Source organism: Macrotis lagotis, chromosome 1 (assembly GCF_037893015.1).
Source record: "Macrotis lagotis isolate mMagLag1 chromosome 1, bilby.v1.9.chrom.fasta, whole genome shotgun sequence".
In the NCBI taxonomy this organism is placed as follows: Eukaryota; Metazoa; Chordata; class Mammalia; order Peramelemorphia; family Peramelidae; genus Macrotis; species Macrotis lagotis.
The window spans coordinates 138,648,476-138,668,410 of record NC_133658.1 but is presented as its reverse complement, the minus strand read 5'-3'; the positions used below and the strand labels follow the sequence as shown (position 1 = coordinate 138,668,410).

The window sequence follows — 19,935 nt, the reverse complement described above, 5'->3', positions numbered from 1 at the left end:
CAATGTCCAATTCTTAGCCACAATAAAAAGAGCTGCTATACATATTTTTGGACAAATAGATTCTTCCCCTGCCTGTTTTAAAATTTTCTTGGAAACCTAGTAGTGATATTGCTGGATCAAAGTGAATAGATAGTTTTATTATCATTTGGGCTTAGTTTCAAATTTTTTTCCCAGAAAGGTTGCATCAGTTCACAACTTCACCAGCAGTGCATTACTGCCCCAGTATTTCCACATCCCCTACAACATTTATTATTTTCCTTTTCTGTCATACTAACCATGTGCTAAACACAGCTCTAATTGTGTTACAAATTTTATATCACTTTATAATTTGAGTGGTTCCTATCTGTTATTTCATTAATGTAAAGAATTCTCAGTGTAAAAACTCCTTTCAATAATGTAATATTGACAACTCATCTTTTTTATTTTAATCTGAGAGAATTTTGGGGGGTCACTGAAAGATTTAGTGGTATGCCCCATTCATTCAGCCAATGAATAAGCATTTATTAAATGCTTTATTAAGCACAATGATCATCACTGAGAATACAAATGAGTGTATGTATTTTGCCCTTAAGGAATTCCCATCATCATAGAACTAGTGACCTCATATCTTCTTGACCCCTAGATTGGCCCTCTGCCCACTACTGCCATACTAACTCTCAGCATTTGATAATGTCCATAGAGCTTTTTTTTTTTAGGTTTTTGCAAGGCAAATGGGATTAAGTGGCTTGCCCAAGGCCACACAGCTAGGTAATTATTAAGTGTCTGAGACCAGATTTGAACCCAGGTACTCCTGACTCCAGGGCCGGTGTTTTATCCACTGTGCCACCTAGCCGCCCCCATTTTATATTTTTGTATTTTCCTCATTAAAACTCTGAGGTCAAAAATGCAAGATAGCCTCATTTTATAGATAAGGGTAATGAGCTTCAGTGTTGGAGATCTTCCAGCGAGAGATACTTGCCAGTGATCATTCAGTAAATAATTGATCTACAATCCATTTTTCTGAGAGCATGAGATTCCAAGTCCAGCACTTCTTCCAGAAATAGGAATGGTCTTTGCCTCATCAGTCTCTCCTTCCTCCTATATGACCAAACATAAAGCTATCTTCTGAAGAACCACCAGATGCAACTGAATAAAAGGATAAAATGCAAGCACTAGCACTCTGGATTGGAATCCACCAGCTATGTCCCATAGCTTCTTGTATCCTCAGGACGAAACAGAATGACTTGAATATCATAGATACTCAATATTTGGCTGTCAATGGTGTTGAAGATGACAGTAATAATGATAATCATATTAGTATGATAATGATATTGAAACTCTCCCCTGTGGTCACCCAACTCCATGGCAAAGCTTTCCTCAGTATGTGGAGTGTTTGCCAAGCCCCTCTACACAGAGCACAATCAGCAAGCCTAGGGGGCTTTAACAAAAGAGGATGCAGGCCTAACAAATGTGCACTTCTGCTCTGACTTAATTTGTTCCTCACTGCTCTATAGAGCTGGCTGCCAATTAACCAATTAGTAACTAATTTAATTTTCTCCATTAGGGTCACAGCAGAAGGTTTCCTGTTATGAATGTGAAGCATGCCAGGGCAGACATGGGTATGCTATTTGCCTATTCATGACAAAGACTGGACATGGTATTGTGGATTATAGTAAGGGAACCTGGGTTTTAGTTCTAATTTTTTCTCTACCTTCCTATATGACCCTAGACAAGTAACTTAACAATCTGGTTTCCATTTCCTTATCAGTAAAATAAGAGTTGAATTAGATTATTTCTAGGGTCCCTTTGGGCCCTAGCCTCCCATATCTCAACTATTTTGCCTGTATGATTCAAAATCACACACGTTGTATCAGATGAGGTAGATTGCTTTCTATCATGGGATTCTCCAAAGAATAATCCTGGGAAAAGTTGTCAGTCTTACTGTTATAATTTATTCCAACTTTGTATTTGAGAAGTGGTCTAACAGATGCCATCAAGGAAATGTTTGATAGGAAACAAGAGGTAAATCCATCATGTATTAAGTGAAGGGGTAAACACTAATAGCTCTGAATAGCAAAAGACCTAGAAGCATATATCCAGTGTGTTGTTCTTTGAAGATTTGGTGGAAAGCCTTGGCTAAGAATTGTACAATATGACTAAGTATGAAGAAATAGAATACCCATATCAGAAACATGAACCCTTCAAAGAGTGGATAATGAAGGGGTCGACTTATATCAAAAGACCTTTCTAATGCTAACATTGTATGATGCTAATCCTTCCCTATAGTACATGAAACAAATTTTGATGCATGTATATGTTACTTTTTATATGTTTAAAAAAAATTTTAATGGGCACCTACTATATGGCAGACACACTAAAAAGTGCTGGTATTAAAGAGAAAAGAAAGCGATATAATTCTTACCCCCAAAGAATTTTACAATCTAAGAGTATATAAATAAAATGCAAAGACATATAGATACAAAGTAATTGGGATTCGAGGAAATGAATACTACTAATTGTGGGAATTAGAAAATGATTAGATCTCATGTAGAAGACTGCATATGATTTGAGTCATGAAGGGTTATAGTTTTCCAAAGGGTCATAGATGAAAGAGGGAAAGTTTTCCAAGCATGAGGGCCAACCTATTCAAAGTCATGATATGAGAAATGGAATGTTGTACCTGATGCTGTACGTAATATATGTAAATATTAACATGGGAAAGGAAGATGACTATTTCCAACTTCATTTTGTTGATGGAGTCCATCAACAAAATGTCCTCTATTACCTATCTTTTTCTGGTTGTTGTTACCCCATGTCGGTTTAATTAACTTGGCACCCTTGAAATCTTACCTTGCCAGAGAAAACCCATTTGCCCTGGGATGGAAATGGTTCATCTCCAAAATTTTATCTTGTTCTAACATTTTATGGTCCCTGATCTAAGTATTAAAAGTAGTGTAAGGGCTATTTTTTTCCCTTAGTGGCTTTATAAGTCAATACAAAATCAATTGAATTAATTTTTGTAGGTTTTGGCATTTAGAGATAAGTTATTTTCTTTTTAAAAGAAGAGAAAAGGGGGGGTTCTTGGGAGAGAGAGAGAGAGAGAGAGAGAGAGAGAGAGAGAGAGAGAGAGAGAGAGAGAGAGAGGAAATTGATTGATTTCAAAGGAGATTAATTCAGCCTGTGAGATTTTTAGGACGAAAGGAGCCTTAGCTTATGGAGGAGACAGGACACAACTCCACTGACAGTCTGATTTAAAGATGAACATGGGCCAGGGGATGTAGAACATTTCTAGATTTAAGGGTAATGAAAATAAATAACAGTGAAGGATTTGACATGTTAATGAAATGCAGTTCTCAACATGTTCCTGAGGCCTCATTTCCCCCCAAAAATTTCAAACTTACTATTCACCCTTCCCTCCCATAGGAAGAATGAATACTGGTTTTTTTTCAGACTACTTGGTTTTTCAGTGAGTAATATCTTTCTGGAACATTCAGAGACACCTAGCCATCTTTCAGTTATCTGAGGAAACAAATGGTCCTAGGACTTGGAACCTTAGAGCTCATATCTATAATCCAACCACTTCATTCTACAAATAAGCAAACTGAAGTCCAGAACTCAGAGATCCTATCTCTGAGAGCTTGTGAATATGAGTAATTTCTCATTCATCTCCAGACTGTACTCTAGACTCTAGTATAGACTTTCTCTCTCATGTTCTGGGGGCCTCTTCATCCTGGTTTACTCCAGTCCTAGATTTCACATGTTGGAAGCACCCTCCACCCCTGCAACCTCTTCCTTTGATTGGATGACTTTTCTAAGAACTTCCAATTACGAAGGGCACCCAGGGTAGCCTTGTCTCAATGGTTTCCAGGTTGAACTATAGATTGTCTTTACCATTCTCTCATGGGTAGTACCTTTTCTAATAACCCTTTCTACTTCTCAGCTTTCTTTTACTAGATTCCTTTTATTTTTTGTCTTCCCTAATTAGACTGTAAGCCTCTCGACTATTTTTTTGTTTCTGTTTATCTTTGTGTGTGTGATTGGCACTGTGACTGGCAGAGTAAGTGATAAATAAGTGTTTGACTTACAGGTAAATTAGTTGAGGACATGATGTGTGTTTCCAGTGGTAAGGAAAGGGACTTTTGAGAATAGTTTGCAGTCATTTCTCCATTCTTCAGCTTCTTTGAACCCTCTGTTGAAATTACTATTTTACTTATCACAGTGTCTTACAGTAGTTTATGTATGTGTTTTCTACACTGGAACATCCTTGAAGGCAGGATCTTTGTGGCTTCTATATCCCTGCAATCCCTGTACTTAATAAAAAACCTTGAATGTAGTAGGTGATAAATTAAATTGGATGTGGAAGGAAAATACCTATTATTATACCTCATTGCCAGTTTTTAATCATTTCCCCCTTCCCTGGTTCTATCAGGACGCAAGTAAAAAGAAGTATAAATCAAATACTTTGCTTCTGATTAGCAAATTTGATTGGCAAGAACACTTAGAAGAATTTCTGTGTATCTTTCTGGCTTCAGGGAAATGGTGCTACTCTTCTGGCTCCCCTTATTCTTTGACTCTTTAAATTCAGTTCATTCATTTAATAAATATTTATTAAGCATCTGCTATGTACCAGGCACCAGTTCAAGCATTTATTATGTGACTTCTCAATGCAAGTCATTGTATAAGTTGACAGATATATAGAGAGGGGAGAAAAACTCCAGTCTGTTCTCATGGAGCTTACATTCTCCTGGCAGGGTGAGGTGGAGGGGGCACAATATGTACTACACCATGAATAGAATGTTGGATTGTGAGTCAGAGGATCTAGAATTGGATCTTTCCATAGCTTACCCATGGAACTTACCTTTATGAAGCTCAGTTTCCCCATCTATAAATGAAATATAATAGGACTTGGGAGACCTGAGTGACCTTCCACATTTATCCCAGGTTAATGAATTAAGAGACTTAAGGAGGTACACATAACTCTTCATCTTGCTTGAATGAACTTCTCTTTCCTGGACTCATACTTTTCCTCCAATGGCCTTATGTAATATCCCAGGATGTCTGTCTTTCTGGAAAGGGTTAATATCTTTCCATCTCCCACCTGTCTTAACTATTGAAGGTGTTTTTGTTTGATCCTAGGTGCAAAATGTCTAGTTACACATTTCTAAAAAGTAGTCATTTAGCTTCTTCTTGAAGATCCTTTAATGATTTTTTTTACTTCTGCCTTAGGTCTTTTGGGACTGATTAGATTGTATGGAATTAATCATTTTGAGTTCATATGTAGCCCTTAACCATGAGGACCCTCAATGGGGATAGACAATGGATTATGGATGAATCTTATATAAACCAGTTATCAGAAAGGAAATGAAGTACTTCTGATTTCACAAACTATTCCTGCAGTGACTGTATTTGTAAGTGACTGGGAAGGGTCCTCTGAAGTAAGGACCTGAAAGGCCACAACTGGATATCCTTGTAGAGGATTTGTACATGTTTGCTGAGTATATTTTGTAAAACATTATTTTGATTCAATCTCTCTGAATCATAACCTGGCATTTGAGATCTAAGACAGCCTCTGAAGATGAAGAACTCACTACTTATTGAGTTACTTCAGTCCACTTCAGGGCAGCTCTAATTATTAGAAAATTTCCCCTTTTATATTGAAATGAAATCTATCTTCCTGTAGCTTTAATCTACTGCTTCTAGTTCTACTCTCCTGGGAAAAGAAAAACAAGTCTAATCCTTTTTACACATGAGAAATCTTTGAAGAATTGAAAACAAAGTCCCCCAGTCCCCAAATTTTACTTTCTTCCACGTTAAGTCATCTCAGTTTCTATTCAGCACAATTTTAAGTCTTCATCATATTGGTTACCTTCTGCTGCCTGCCTCGTCAGTGTCTTTCCTAAAATAATACACCTTCCCTCTCTCTCTCTACAGGATTACCTTTTCAGTCTCCTTTCTCAGTGCCTGATTTTCTTAACCAACTGTCATTCCTAGACAGTTAATCCTTGGCTAAGGTGTTAACTACTGATAAAGTCTTGAGGTATTACTTCATAAGGGTATGTGCATTTTTAATAAGGGATTCTTGAAGAAGAAAAGTCTTTAGGATCAGAATAAATGCGTTTCTAATAGTAGAATTTCAGAAAGTTTTTAAGTATTATGAGATGGTGATGGAGATTTTCTGGTAATAATCAAGTTGAATCACTGAGATAGCATCAGGTTTCTTCGGAGGATGATGCCATAGACCTCTGATAAAGCATAAAATTCCTCTTGTCTGACAATATTAAAACTCTCCATAACTGCCTACCCCTTATGTACATGTAAAAGAACATGCACATATAAGCACATCTTTCTTCTTGCTATTCTAGTTACAGAGGAAAAGGACATACTAGAAACTATACTAATATCTCCACCTACTGCTTCCCACATATGAATAGATGTGTCTTTTGTAAACCTTGATGGAGATGAGGGAATCTATGTAGCAAAGTTAAAGGGGTTAGAAATTGTCCTAATTGTCTGTTTCTATTTTCTTGGGTGGCCTGTGCTCTAAAGTTTCACACTTTTGCCTTCCCTCAGTTAAAAATAAAAACTAAAACAAAAATTAGAAACTACTTAAATCCCTGCCCCCCCCCATTGAATGTGCAGGAATTGATGCTTTTGTTGTCCAGCATTTAGGGTCTCCTCACCCTGGAACATCCAACTATCCTGTGTGCCATTCTCAATAATTTCCCTCTGGAAGGCCTACCCTCTTCTCCTGTTGTTGTCTTCCTCCCGAAGCCTCCATTTTTAGAAGAGTTGAGGCTGGCCTTTATTCTCCCCTCAGGTCTCTTTTCTGGTTCCAAACGCCCCTAAAGAGATACCTTTCCCAATCCCTCACCCCCTTTTCAGCATCCTTTTGTGTGTCCTGAGACCTGGGGAAGACCATCTTGGGTCATCTCCAGTCATCCCATTAGAAAATAATCTCCTTGAGGCCAAAGATTATCTTTCTTTTAGTTTATATCAGTGTCTCCTAGTATCTAGTTCAGTACTTAATAAATGCTTGTTTCTTTCATCCCTCTTTTTTCCTTCTTTACTGTCCTCCTTCCTTCCCTGCCTCCTTCCCTTCCTTCTTTCCTTTCTCCCTCCCTCCTTTTTCCCCCCTCCTCCTTCTCTCCCTTCTTTTCTACTCTTTTTTATCATAGGCACTAGTGAAGTGACTATAAATGCATAGATCAGTAGCAAAGTAGCAGGAAATAATATAAACACACATTTCTGAACATATTTCCCTCACTCAGGGTAGTTTGGGAAATTTGTCCTTTGTATTCTCTATTCTTCTAGGGACAGTATGTTCGAGGTATTTTCCTGCAACTGGAATGAGGAGGTAGAAGCTTCAGTGTGAGCAGCATTGGTCTCCTTGATGGACAATTGGATGAGGTATTTTACTTGGACACTCCCAGCCTTTATGCAGCTTCCACCTTAGTTTGCTAATCTATTTAGTCCCATGGAGTCTCCAATTGATGACTTCTCTCCCTCTTCAGTATAATCAACCTGCTCAGCTGGCACACATCGGATATTAGTTGTTTTTTATTCTTTCAATGAACATCATGCTCTGGACACAGGTTTCTGGGGAACACATTCTTCACTTTAGTTTCCACATTTCACAATTATTTGTCCTGTGGAGGGAAAGTAATAAATTAGATTTTTTTTTTTTTAGTTGGCTAAGTCTTCTATAGGTGGAGTACCAAAATATTATCAAGATGTTTTCTGGTTGACTTGAACTTGAAATCTTGAAATGGAAAAAGAGACAAGTGACTTCAGTAGGTAAATTCAAAATTGATTTGGGAATGATTTGGGGCATATAGTGAAAGAAAAATAGGATAATATGGGCAGGGACAGATTCACTATGGGAAGAAAGATGGTAAGCCTAGATGGGGAATTTTGGACATATCATAGATTAGGATGATTAAAACCATTTAGTCTGAGTCTGGATAGTTTTCTGATTTTTGCTTCAAATTACTAGCCATGGTGTATTATTTCTGAATTTCTATGGACTGATTTCTTTTCTTTTTCTTTTTTTTTTAGTAAATCATAGAAAGTACATTCTGGTGTTCTGAAATATGGAGGCAGGTGATAGAAAGGTAAGAGAGAAGTGGAAAATGGCAAATGGTATCCAGAGATAATGGGAACAACAGAAGGGGAACTACTGTAGTACTGTTCTCTGAAGCTACGGACTTAATTTGTCTGACTTGGTAGCTATGTCTTCTGTGCTCTTTGAGTCTTAATGGACCATAAATATAGAAATCTTGGTAAAGAATGAAAGGCAAGTATCCTAGGGTCCAAAGCAAGGGATCAGGAAAAACTGGCGCTCATGAAAACTGAGGGCAGTGAGAACCCAAAGATCCTTTTGAATCTTTTACATCATATACTTCCCATTCAATCTCATGTCATTCCCTTTACATGATGCATTCATTGTCCACAAGCATTGAAAACTAACAATGACTAGTATTTTTGTGGTGCTTTAAGGTTTGCAAAGCCCTTTACAAAAATTATGTCATTTTATTCCCCCCCAAAAAAACCCTGGGAGCTTGGTCATATTATTATCTTCATTTTACATATGAATAAACTGAGTCATATGAAGGTTAAATGACTTGGGCAGGGTCACATAGCTAGAAAGTATATATGGGACTGGTTTGAGTTTAAGTCTCAAAAAGTTGCAAAAAAAGGGGCAAAAACAGCCCTAGCCCTCAGGGAGATAACATTCTAATGTGGGAGACACAAATATACAGTGCAATATGGGAGGTGATTGCAGAGAGCAGGCAAAGGATTCTTGTAGAAAATGGGGTTTGATTTTTGTGCTACAGTGAGAAGAATGCTGGGTTTGGAGCCTAAAGCCCTGGTTTTCCAATCCCAGCCTTGCCAGTGACAACCTGCATGACCATGGACCAATCTATTAGCTTCATGTTTCTCATGGATAAAATGAGGGAAATCAGTTGATGGTGAAAGTTCCTCCTGTTGACCCATAGCATTAGGCTTTCAGCACAGCCCCCAAGCTACTAGAGATAAGTCCTTGAAAGAAAAGAAAAGAAGCTCAAGGCCTTGTTATTTTGTGTGGAGAAGCATCTTAAAGGGAGCAGAAAGTCCCGAGATGTGATGTGATTTTTTTAAAAGTTACTTTTGCTGACTGCTGTGTTGGTGACATTTCCTTCAAACTGCAATAACTAACCTGTCATAGCCCTACAAATGCTGACAATACAGCGCCATGTGGGGTTGACTTAATAAACCTCATTTACATTCATTTTGATTCACTCAGGCGTTGAAAAACATTTCACAGGAAAAACTAGGAACTTCTCCAAGAAGACATGATGTTTGCTGATACGATATGAACAGATTTAATAGGCAGCATATATGAAAACATGAATTTCTTAGGTTATTAGCAAACTTTCTCCTTGAAATTGTTTATGATTATTTTAAAATTATTCTTTTATGTGCTGAATTCCCAAGCTGGTGAGAGACAGTGAATGGATGGCCTTAGTTACTTAGAGTTTTCTTTCTAGTGATATCTACTGATCAGAAAGAAAGTAGTAGATACCTTATTACTTATATCATAATGATATGTGATATGTGATAGGCTCACATAAGTGGATACTCATGGATCTTCCATCTTCGGCTGGAGAAGTGATTTTTTGTGGCCTTTCCATTGTACCACTTTTGTCCAAAGTGGAAGACTTTCAAATTATGCCTGGTATCTGTGAATTAAATATAATTATATTTCAATATAATTGGTTTATTTTGTAATTGAATACACTTTTATGCATATAAATTTTTACAATAAGTGATCTATAGGTTTCACCAGACTGACAAAGAAGTTCATGACTCAGAATGAGGTTAAGAGCCCTAGCCATAAACCTGTGTCTATGATAATTTCCCTGATTGAATTTTACTGATCATATATATTTCTTTTTCCCTGATTTTATATATATATATATATATATATATGTATATTTCATAGTATCATTGATGTAGATATTGAACATAACTTTAAGGTTACCTAATCTAAGATCTTCATTTTATAAATGAGGAAACTGAGGCCCAGAATTTCTTCTCTTTCTTCCAGATACAGCTCAAATACCACTTTTTAAATGTAGTCTTTCATGATGCTCTAATTGATAGTACCCTCGCTCCAAACTATTTTGTATTTATTTGCAAATGTTTATTTTGTATCTTTATGTTTCTTTTGTATTTACTTGTACTGTATACTCTCCCTTAGAAAATACTTTGTTGATTTGTAGAGATTGTTTCATTATTTGTATTTTTGTTTCCAATATAGAATAGTGCCTGGTATGAAGTAGATGTTTAATATATCTTTGTTGTTTGATTAAGTGACTTGTCTATGATTAATAAGTACCAAAGTTAGCATATAAATCTTTGCTCTATCCTGTCTCTTCTAAGAAAAACTTGCTGGGAAATTGAGAAAAAAAATTTTGAGCAAATCTCTCTGATAAAGGTCTCATTTCACAAATATATAACAAAATAAAACCAACATTTATTAAAATAAGTGCCATTCTCCAATTAATACATGGTCAAAGAATATGAACAAGCAATTTTCAAATGAAGAATTAAAGCTATTATTAATTAAAGGAAAAATGTTCTAAATCACTAATAATTAGAGTAATGCAAATTGAAACAGCTCTGAGATAGCACCTCATACCCTTCAAACTGACTCACATAACAGAAAAGAAGATTCTGGATAGTATGTGGGGAATAATTTGGGGAAAATAGGGGCACTAATACATTGGTGAGTTGTGAGCTATTCTGGAGAATAATTTCAACCTATGCCCACAGAGCTATCAAATTTTGACTACTAGGTCTATATCCCAAAGACATCAAAGAAAAAGGAAAAGGATTCATATGCACAAAAATATTTATAGCAGTTATTTTTGTGATGAGAAAGAACTGGAAATTTAGGGGATGCTCATTAATTGGAGAATAACTGAACAAGTTGTGGCATTTAACTGTGATAGAATGCTATTGTGTTATTAGAAATGATGAATGAGATACTTTCAGAAAAACCTGAGAAGACATATGAACTGATACAAAGTGAAGTAAACAGAACTAGGAGGATGTTATATATACAGCAACAGCAATATTTTGATGATGATCAACTATTAATTAAAGAAACACTTATCTACTTTGATCAATACAATGATCCAAACTGATTCCAAAGGTCTCATGATAAAAAATGGTATTCATTTCCAGAGAGGGAGATGTTGTACTCAGAGTGCAGATTAAAGCATATTATTTATAAGTTTTTCTTATTTTGTTTTGATTTTGCAGCATGGCTAATATAGAAATATATTTTGTATGACTTTTTGTTTGACTTCACATATACAATATACAATTGTCATATTGCTTGCCTTCTCAATGGATTGCAGAAGGAATAAAAGGAGGGAGAGAATTTGGAACTAAAACAAAAGGATGTCTAAAATAAGTAAATAAACAAATAAATAAATAAATAATGTGAAAAAGAAAACCTTGCAGGCAAGGGCCTTTCTGAAATTACTAGATCCATTAAAACTTGTATTGTGCCTGATACATGCTAGACATCATTCTATTTAACATACATTTATGATGTGCTTACCAAGAACTTTGATATAAACTGGGGGGGGGGGATAAAAGGCAAAAAACACTTCCTCCTCTTAAGGAAATTGCATTCTAATATGGGAGGTAATTTGTAAATGATTAGATCTAGTAATTAAATTAATACTGAGTAAATAGAAATGAACTTTAAAGGTAAAGTCTCTAACTTCTAGGGTGCAAGAAAAGTTTTCCCATAGAAAATGACATTTAATTTCACTCTTGAAGGGAATCAGGAAATCTAAAAAATAGAGGTGAGTATAGGGTGCATTTCAGGTAAAAAGGACAATCAGTACAAAGAAACAGAAATGGGAAATGGACTGTCATATTTGGGGACAAGTATTTAGACCTGTGTGGCTATATTACACACTATGTGGAGGGAATAAAGTAAAAGAAGATTAGAAAAGAAGGAAAGGACCAGTTTGTTAATGACTTATAGGTAAATCTCTAGGTAATTGAGTAGAGGGTTAAAATGGTCAGACCTGTGCTTAGGGAACACCACTTTGGTTGTGGTACACAATGAATTGGAGTGGGGAGAGATTTAAAGCAAAGAGACCAGTTAAACAGCTATTGCACTAATCCAGGTAAGAGGTGATGAGGGACAGAATGGTTATGTGAGTAGAGAAGCAGATGTATGTGTGAATTTATTTATGTGTATATACACATATACATATACGTGTGTGTGTGTGTGTGTGTGTGTGTGAGAGAGAGAGAGAGAGAGAGAGAGAGAGAGAGAGAGAGAGAGAGAGAGAGAGAGAGATGTTGTGAATGTAGAAATAATAAAATTTGGCAACAGACTATATATGGGGTAAGTGAAAGTGAGGAATCCAGGTTTTCGTGAGTTGTAAGCATGCATGACTGGGAAAATACTGATCTCCTTGAAAGTAATAAAAAGTATAGAAGAGGAAAAGGTTTTGCTTTTTGAGGGTGGGGAGGTTGGTGATAGAGTATAATGAGTTCTGTATGGGACATGTTGGATCTGAGATGATTACGAGTCTTTCAATTAGAAATGCTTAATAGGCAAGTGATACCAGATTGAAGATCAGGACATAGACTAGGTTAGACATCTAGATCTAAGAAAAGCGATAATAATAGAACCCACGAGAGCTGATTAGTTCACAAAGAAAAATGGTATAGAGAGGAAAAGAATCACGGATCCAGGACAGAATCTTGAGGGAGGGATACTATAGTTAATAAATATGACATGAAGGAAAGAAATGAGAAGGGAGATGTTAGGTGGTAGAAGAACCTCAAGAGAAAGAAATAAACTAAAAACCCAGGGAACAGAGAATGTCTGGGAGAAAGTTTGCAACACATTAGTTCTTGTGGAAAGGTCAAGAAGGAGTAGGACTGTGAAAATGTTATTAAATTGGACAATTAAGAGATCCCTGGTAACTTGGAAGAGAGCAGTTTCAATTGAATGATGAAGCTGGATGACAGGCTGCAGAACAAGATTAAGTCAAAGACTTCATAGATGTCAAGAATATCAGATAGCAAAACAAGATTAGTACCACTGGCCAGAACAATAGTGATAGTTATGAATTGTGGATGGGGTTATAGCTACATAGTCTCAATCAGGTTATACTGAAAAAAAAAACTTCAAAAGGCTTTGAAAATGACAGGATGTCTTACTTAACATTTTTATCCCAGATAGAATTTTTTTGGAAAAAAATTATGGCAATGCATATGTAGACCCTATCCTTATTCAGATACATCAGATAATTATATCAGCTAACCAGAAACTGTAGGAAGATTGCTATTCTTCTTGGAACCCAATTCAAAAGGAGGATCAAAGGCAGTAAAAAAATCTGGAAACTCAAGAACATTCTTTTCATCTTGGGCTCAGCTAAAAACAACCCTCATACTTTCTTAGGAGAGGTAGATTCTGGTCTACCGAGAATAGGGCAGTTAGTGGCAAAATGGATAGAATGCCCAGCTTGAAGTTAGGAAGACTCATTTTCAAGAGTTCAAATCTGGCCTAAGACACCAACTAGTTGTGTGACCCTGAACAAGTCACTGAACTCTGCCTCAGCTTCCTCATCTGAATGAAAGAAATGGAAAATCACTCCAGTATTCCTGCCAAGTAAATCCTCAAATAAGGTCAAGAGGAATGAGACATGAATAGATCGAATAATAATACACTATAGTATAATCATAGGAGCTGGCTATGATATCCATGTTGAGTAATGTTTGGATTACTCCACAGGGTTTTTGGAGCTAGGAGAATAGGGATAGATAGAAGTGGATAGATAGAAGTCAAGTTCTACCCTATTTGTGACTTGGTGGCACAAGATAGCAACCACATATTCAGTCCCAGGTCCTCACCGCTAATATTATCACCCCTTCCCAGCTCCACTCCCTCATTCCTCATGTAAATCAGTGGATAAAATCAATATAGGTGTTGGTCACAGGTGGCGGTAGCACCAGCTGGGTACAGTGAAACAAAGGATAGAAATGGAAATACTAAGGGTTATTGGTTATACTAAGGGGGGGGAGTAAAATTTTTTAAGATGATTCTTTTTTCTTGGGGGGGACCAAATGAACATATAAAGTCAACCAGTAGCATTCTTACATTAAATACTGCTTTCTTCTTTTCAATAGGTTTGTGAATGGCATGAATATCAACTAGTGAAGGCTTTATAGGATTCTTTAGAATGGACAGATTAAAAATTTGAAAGTCCAAATCTACTTTAGAAATACTTATTACAGCCCTTGGTTCCAATTCTCTTAAAATATTAGAACTGATGGAACTTGGTCCAGTTACTTTATAGAAGGTATTGCACTATTCACATGTGCCTAGATTGGTTATTGAAAGTAGAAGAAAATAAATTGGGGGGGGCAGAAAATAACTGGTATATAAAGAAAAAGGATTAATAAACTTCAGAGTGATGTAATAGACTCATCCTTTCCTATGTGAACACTTTGGTTTGCAGAGACAGAGGAAGAACTTTTGTTTATGAGAACCTGTATATGTGAAGAAAGTTTTCCCATTAAACATGAAAATAGACACAGGTTCCTAAGGGTCAAATTGAAAACTTGGAGGATCTGTTTGAGGTTAGAGGAATAATGGAAGATTCAGGGCATTATTGTTCCTCAGTTTAATTTTCATACAAGTGTTTTTAGAGTTTGAGAAGATTAACTCACAAAGTAATAAGTCACTTCTTAGAGTCTAGAAAGATTAAATAAAGGCTGTTGGTTTCATAGCTAATAGAAAGTGTGTTTCATGGGTTTTACCTCATAAGGAAAAGATGATTGAATATCAGGAGATTCTTATTTATTCCATTGACGGTAATAAAGAAGTTAGAAGGACTGAGAGAGCTGATTTTAAAAGATAGTAAGAAACAGTTTAGAATACAGCAAAAGAATCAACTTAAAGGAAAGATCCAGGTGCTGGTTTGGGTGTTGCATTGGCTAAGGTTCAGACACCAGAATTCTCTCTAGCACTATTTAGAGGTATCTTGGACTTACCTATGTGATCCACTAAACTGAATATTGAGGCAGAAATAAATTCAAAAATGAGTATCAGACACTTGCTGTATGATTTTGATCAAATCATGGAATCTCTGTTTGCATTAGTTTTCTCAACTGTAAAATGGGGAAAATACTAGCACCTACCCCCTGAGGTTATTGTGAGAATTAAGTGAGATATTTATGAATCATTTAGGACAATGCTGGTATTTAGTTCATGCCTTATAAGTATTATTATTATTATTATCATCTATATCATTGAAAGATGAAACCTCTCAGAGATGCTTATTTCTCTCTGCTGCCATCTCTGATTTGATAGTGAGAATTAGAAGCAAAGACAGACTTTGTAACTGCTCTACTTTATAAACTAAGCTGAGAGTTGATAAGGCTGCAGAGCATCCTGTTGAGTGAGGAGCTGACTGGCTTGTTTGAACTGCCCAGAAAGCCACCCTGAGAAAACTGCAGTTCTCTGTCTTCAGGGAACCAGCTGTCACAATCACAGTGCACAGAATCCTTTTAAGATGAGTGTAAGTTAAAAGAGCTTGTCATTGTTGTATTAGTTGTAGAAGAGAAGAGAGAGGAGCATATTTGCCTAACAGGAGAGTGCTAAGGACCAGTAGGGGAAGTAGTTATCAGAGAAACATTTTCATGAAATTCAGATTATTCATCAAAGAACCAAGAATATCAGGGTCTGCAGTGTGGAAATGTGAGCCGCAAAAAGCACAGAGGTTATTCTCACTCATTTGTCTTCCTGCTAGGTTTCCAAAAGCACGTGCCCAATCTCTCCCACAGATACTGTGTACATTGATAGAAGAATAAATATAATTCAGGTTTATGTATGGACTGGGATATATTTATTATTTCTACATTTGCTTTATATGGAGTAACAGATCTGTCACAGTCCTTTTGGCAAGGCTTAAACTGGATGACTTTCAAGGGGTCCTAAGTTGCTAAAGACCCTGGGGATTATATTTTCTTCAGTTCAGGAAGAGAGAAAAGCTAGTTTGAGATAAGGATTAGAGGGCAGAGTTTTTCCTCTATAGCAGGAATTTTAAGGATTTCTCTTGAGAAAGGTGAGAAAATATATGAAAAAAACAGTGAAGTGATTTTCTCTTCATTACATGGAACAATAGCAGGGCTCTAATAGCTCTGATATTAGTGGTAGCTTACACTCTTAGAATTAAGGTTCCATGGGAGTCTCCAAGAGTTGAAACCAAAGAATAAGCATCAGGATATAAATTATATTTTGTTTTATTTTGGTTTTTAGCATAGAACCCTCACTCAGGTGAATCAAGTGCTGAAGAAAAAAAAATAACAGAGGAAATGGAAATCCTTTCCTCCTTCCCTATCTTTATTTGGGTAAGATTGATACCCATCTCTGAATCTCTCATTTTGTTTTATTAAAGACTGCATCTGACTTGACTAACCATATTTCTCATAGATAATTGTGATTGACTCTTCCTTTTCAATTCTTGTGTCCCTTTGCTTGTACGATGAGGACATGGACATCTCTGGGGGCTAAACAAGAAAGAGTAACCTTTCCTAGTACATGATTGAGATATCAATTCCCAGTCCATTGTAAGAAGGTTTTTGCTAAAAAATTAGGGCACTAATAGTGGGACATTTATATTTTCCATAATTATAAAACCAAGAGGAAAATACTACAAATTTGGGGCTTTCAAATATGCATCATCATACATTGAAATCTTTTGCAATCCCTAGTGGTTACACATTGATTATTTTTGCTTTTATCTTATTGTTAAATAAATGTTTCATATTTAGGAGTTAATGACATCATTATTGTGAATGACTGATTTCATGTGGAGGTGAGCACACCGGTGGGGGCTCATAAATTTTATATTATATTTTCCACAAAAGAGTTACCACTATTATCCTGAGAGAGTTTGAACTGTAACTGAATGTTGGTGATTTCCCTTTGGGAACTTAGAGCTTTCTGTGTCAGACTAGGTTGGGTCCAGAGTCAGTCCAGGGCGGGGGGGTGAGCATGCATGGTGGAAATGGTTGCATAGATCAGAATGATACCCCAGCATGGCTATTCCATTTAGTTATGTAAAACTTGGGAAAGGAAGTGTGTACTACATTCTGTTTTCCTTTAGCAAATTAGAAACTGAAACAAAGAAGGAATGTAATTTTAAAACCCCAACCCTCTTGATTTTGAAACTGCTTTAAATCTGTTGATAATAACTGTAATGGGAACATCTAAGATGACTTTGGGCTTATAAATTCAGAGGCTGTCTGTTCTCAAGAGTCACATAAAACCTTGCCTAGTTGACATGCTTGCCAGAAGAAAATCCGTCCTTTGAGAGAATGATATGGAGCAATCACCCTTTGGGATTTTTTTCTAATATTTTTATCCAGGGAAACTCAGATTAAGAATATCAAGGGCAACCCTGAAGTACAGAATTTAGCCTCAAAAGCCATGGAGAAAAACACATGTAAATCTAAAGAGTCACTCCTTCCCATTTCACCTTAATAACATTAAAATTCCAAAAATCAACCTCTTAAATACAGGATGGTAGAGACGTGTTTTATGATGTTAATGTGACAAAGAGTTGGTTACTTCTGTCAATGGTATGACGAGGCAACCAAGAACTAATGCCATCTTAAGCAATTTCAAACAGGCATAGTGTTGAAAACAAAGGACATCAGGGAAGTTTCCAATCTTGATCAGATATCATCTGGAGCATTGCATTCAATGAAGGATTCAATATTTAAGGAATAAACTATAGAGTGACTGATCTACACATCCAAGTTTCATCTCTCTACTGAGTTCCATTTCTATATCAATGACTATTTGGTTTTTTTTTTTAGATTTTTGCAAGGCAAATGGGGTTAAGTGGCTTGCCCAAGGCCACACAGCTAGGTAATTATTAAGTGTCTGAGACCGGATTTGAACCCAGGTACTCCTGACTCCAAGGCCTGTGCTTTATCCACTGCGCCACCTAGCTGCCCCGCCCCTATCAATGACTATTTGGTAGAATTCATCATGTAGATGTCCTATAAGCATCTCAGACTCATCATGTCCAAAATAGAATTCAATTTATTTCTCCCTAAACCCACCCTTTGCTAATATCCCTGATTCTATTAATGCCAATGACATCCTTCCAGTTCCCTTTGAGGTTTTCTTAGGGGACTCTTCTAATTTTATTAGAAACAGAATCTTGCAAGCTACCTACCTTTGTGTCTAACAAGCTCTTATTGTGATGGGAGTTTCCCAGTGTTTTAGCTTATATTCTGGCAGCCAAAACTTTTAATGTTATTCTCTACTACTAAGATATTTATTCTTGAACTACCTTTCGTTTTACTGCATCTTATTTATTTGTATTTATTTTCTTTCTATTTATTTGGTATATATATATATATATATATATATTTGAGTGTATATCTGTACATATATTGCTATACATATGTGTAAATGTACATATATATATATATATATATATATAAAACAAATCACGTAGTCATTAATTGTTAGCTATGTTCTAGACACTGTACTAAGAGCTAAGGACACAAATAAAGCAGAAGAAAAGAATCCTTGTTTTACAGGATGATCACCTTGGGGGATGAGGGGGAAAACAACATGTAGATAACCAAAAATGAAAATAACCAAAAGGAAAAGTTCCAGAAATATTATACCCCAAAGACAGAGCTTCTACATCAAAGGAAAATGCTCCAAGTTGTTAGAAACAGTTTGAGTACAAAGAAAACATAATCAAAACCACATAAGGCCTGGTAGTTTTTCCTAAAGATGAGAGGAAATTGGTTGGTGTGCTCCTAAATCTCTGCTACTGGGGAGTCTGAGGCTGGTGGATCCCTTGAACTCAGGAGTTCTGAGCTGCAGGACTTAATATCATCACTGGCAGAGTTGGGACTGGGGATTGGGGCAGCAGAGCCACTTCCACCTGGCTAAGTGGGGTAAATAGGCCTGGGTCAGAAATAGAGCAAGTCAAAATTCCTTTCTGGATTCAAAATGGATGACTCATGAATGACCCCTGTACTTCCAGCCAGGATAGGATCCAAAAGACCCCAACCTACAAACTAACAAATGAATGAGCAAATAAATAAGAAATGAGAGGAGATCTTGGAACACAATATCTCAAAAGATAATCAAATATAGGCTTACAGGAATTAAGAATTTAACCTCCAAAACTGAGTAAAATTCTTTAGGGGGAAACATGGAGTTTTAAAGGAATAGAAATCTTCAATAAAGGTCTGTTCTTATGGAAAAGATTAGGGTTGAGTAGGAACTTGGTAATGCAAACACAAGACTCAAGAGAAGCCTAGAAAGTTAAACTTATTTGAATATTTAGAAGGGACTATAGAAGTCAGATTGTGGGAGTAGAATAATTCAGGATTTGCAATTAGCGTAGCATTTTCAAGGCATATATATTAGAATATATGGCTTCATTTTTGAATTTGTAGACCAAGAACCTAGCAGAGAACCTGGCACCTCACTTAAAATGATTCTTACCTAATTGATCTCACTTAATCATGTATCAGCCTAAAAGGAGGTAGCACAGATTTTGCAGATAAAGAAAATGAGACTTAGAGAGATAAAACAACTGCCTCCGTGACACTTAGCTTGTTGATAGTACAAACAAGATCAGAACCCAGGCTTTTTCTCTGCCTTGTTGCCTCTCCCAAGATCTGATGAGGAGATAGACTCAAGCAGAAATTAATGAATTTAGAAATAAGCTGAGGGATTTGGTTTAGAAATGGGCAAATGAAATTAAAAATGGACAAATTCTATTAGAGAAAGGCATGATACCATATAGGAACTTTACTAAGTGGATGGAGGGTCACTGTGCTATGAAAGAAGAAAATAGGTATTCATTCAATCCATTCATTGTATCCAAAACA

General features: G+C 36.4%; 1 long non-coding RNA gene across 1 annotated transcript in view; it reads left to right on the top strand.

Moving 5' to 3' along the window:
- The first annotated feature begins 5,925 nt into the window (after window positions 1-5,925).
- LOC141514285 (uncharacterized) overlaps window positions 5,926-19,935 on the top strand; it is a 36,451-nt gene continuing 22,441 nt past the window's right edge. Inside the window, exons 1-3 of the long non-coding RNA XR_012475983.1 lie at window positions 5,926-6,032; window positions 7,291-7,386; window positions 8,035-8,090. This is a non-coding gene — a long non-coding RNA (uncharacterized LOC141514285). The remainder of the gene's footprint in view (window positions 6,033-7,290; window positions 7,387-8,034; window positions 8,091-19,935) is intronic.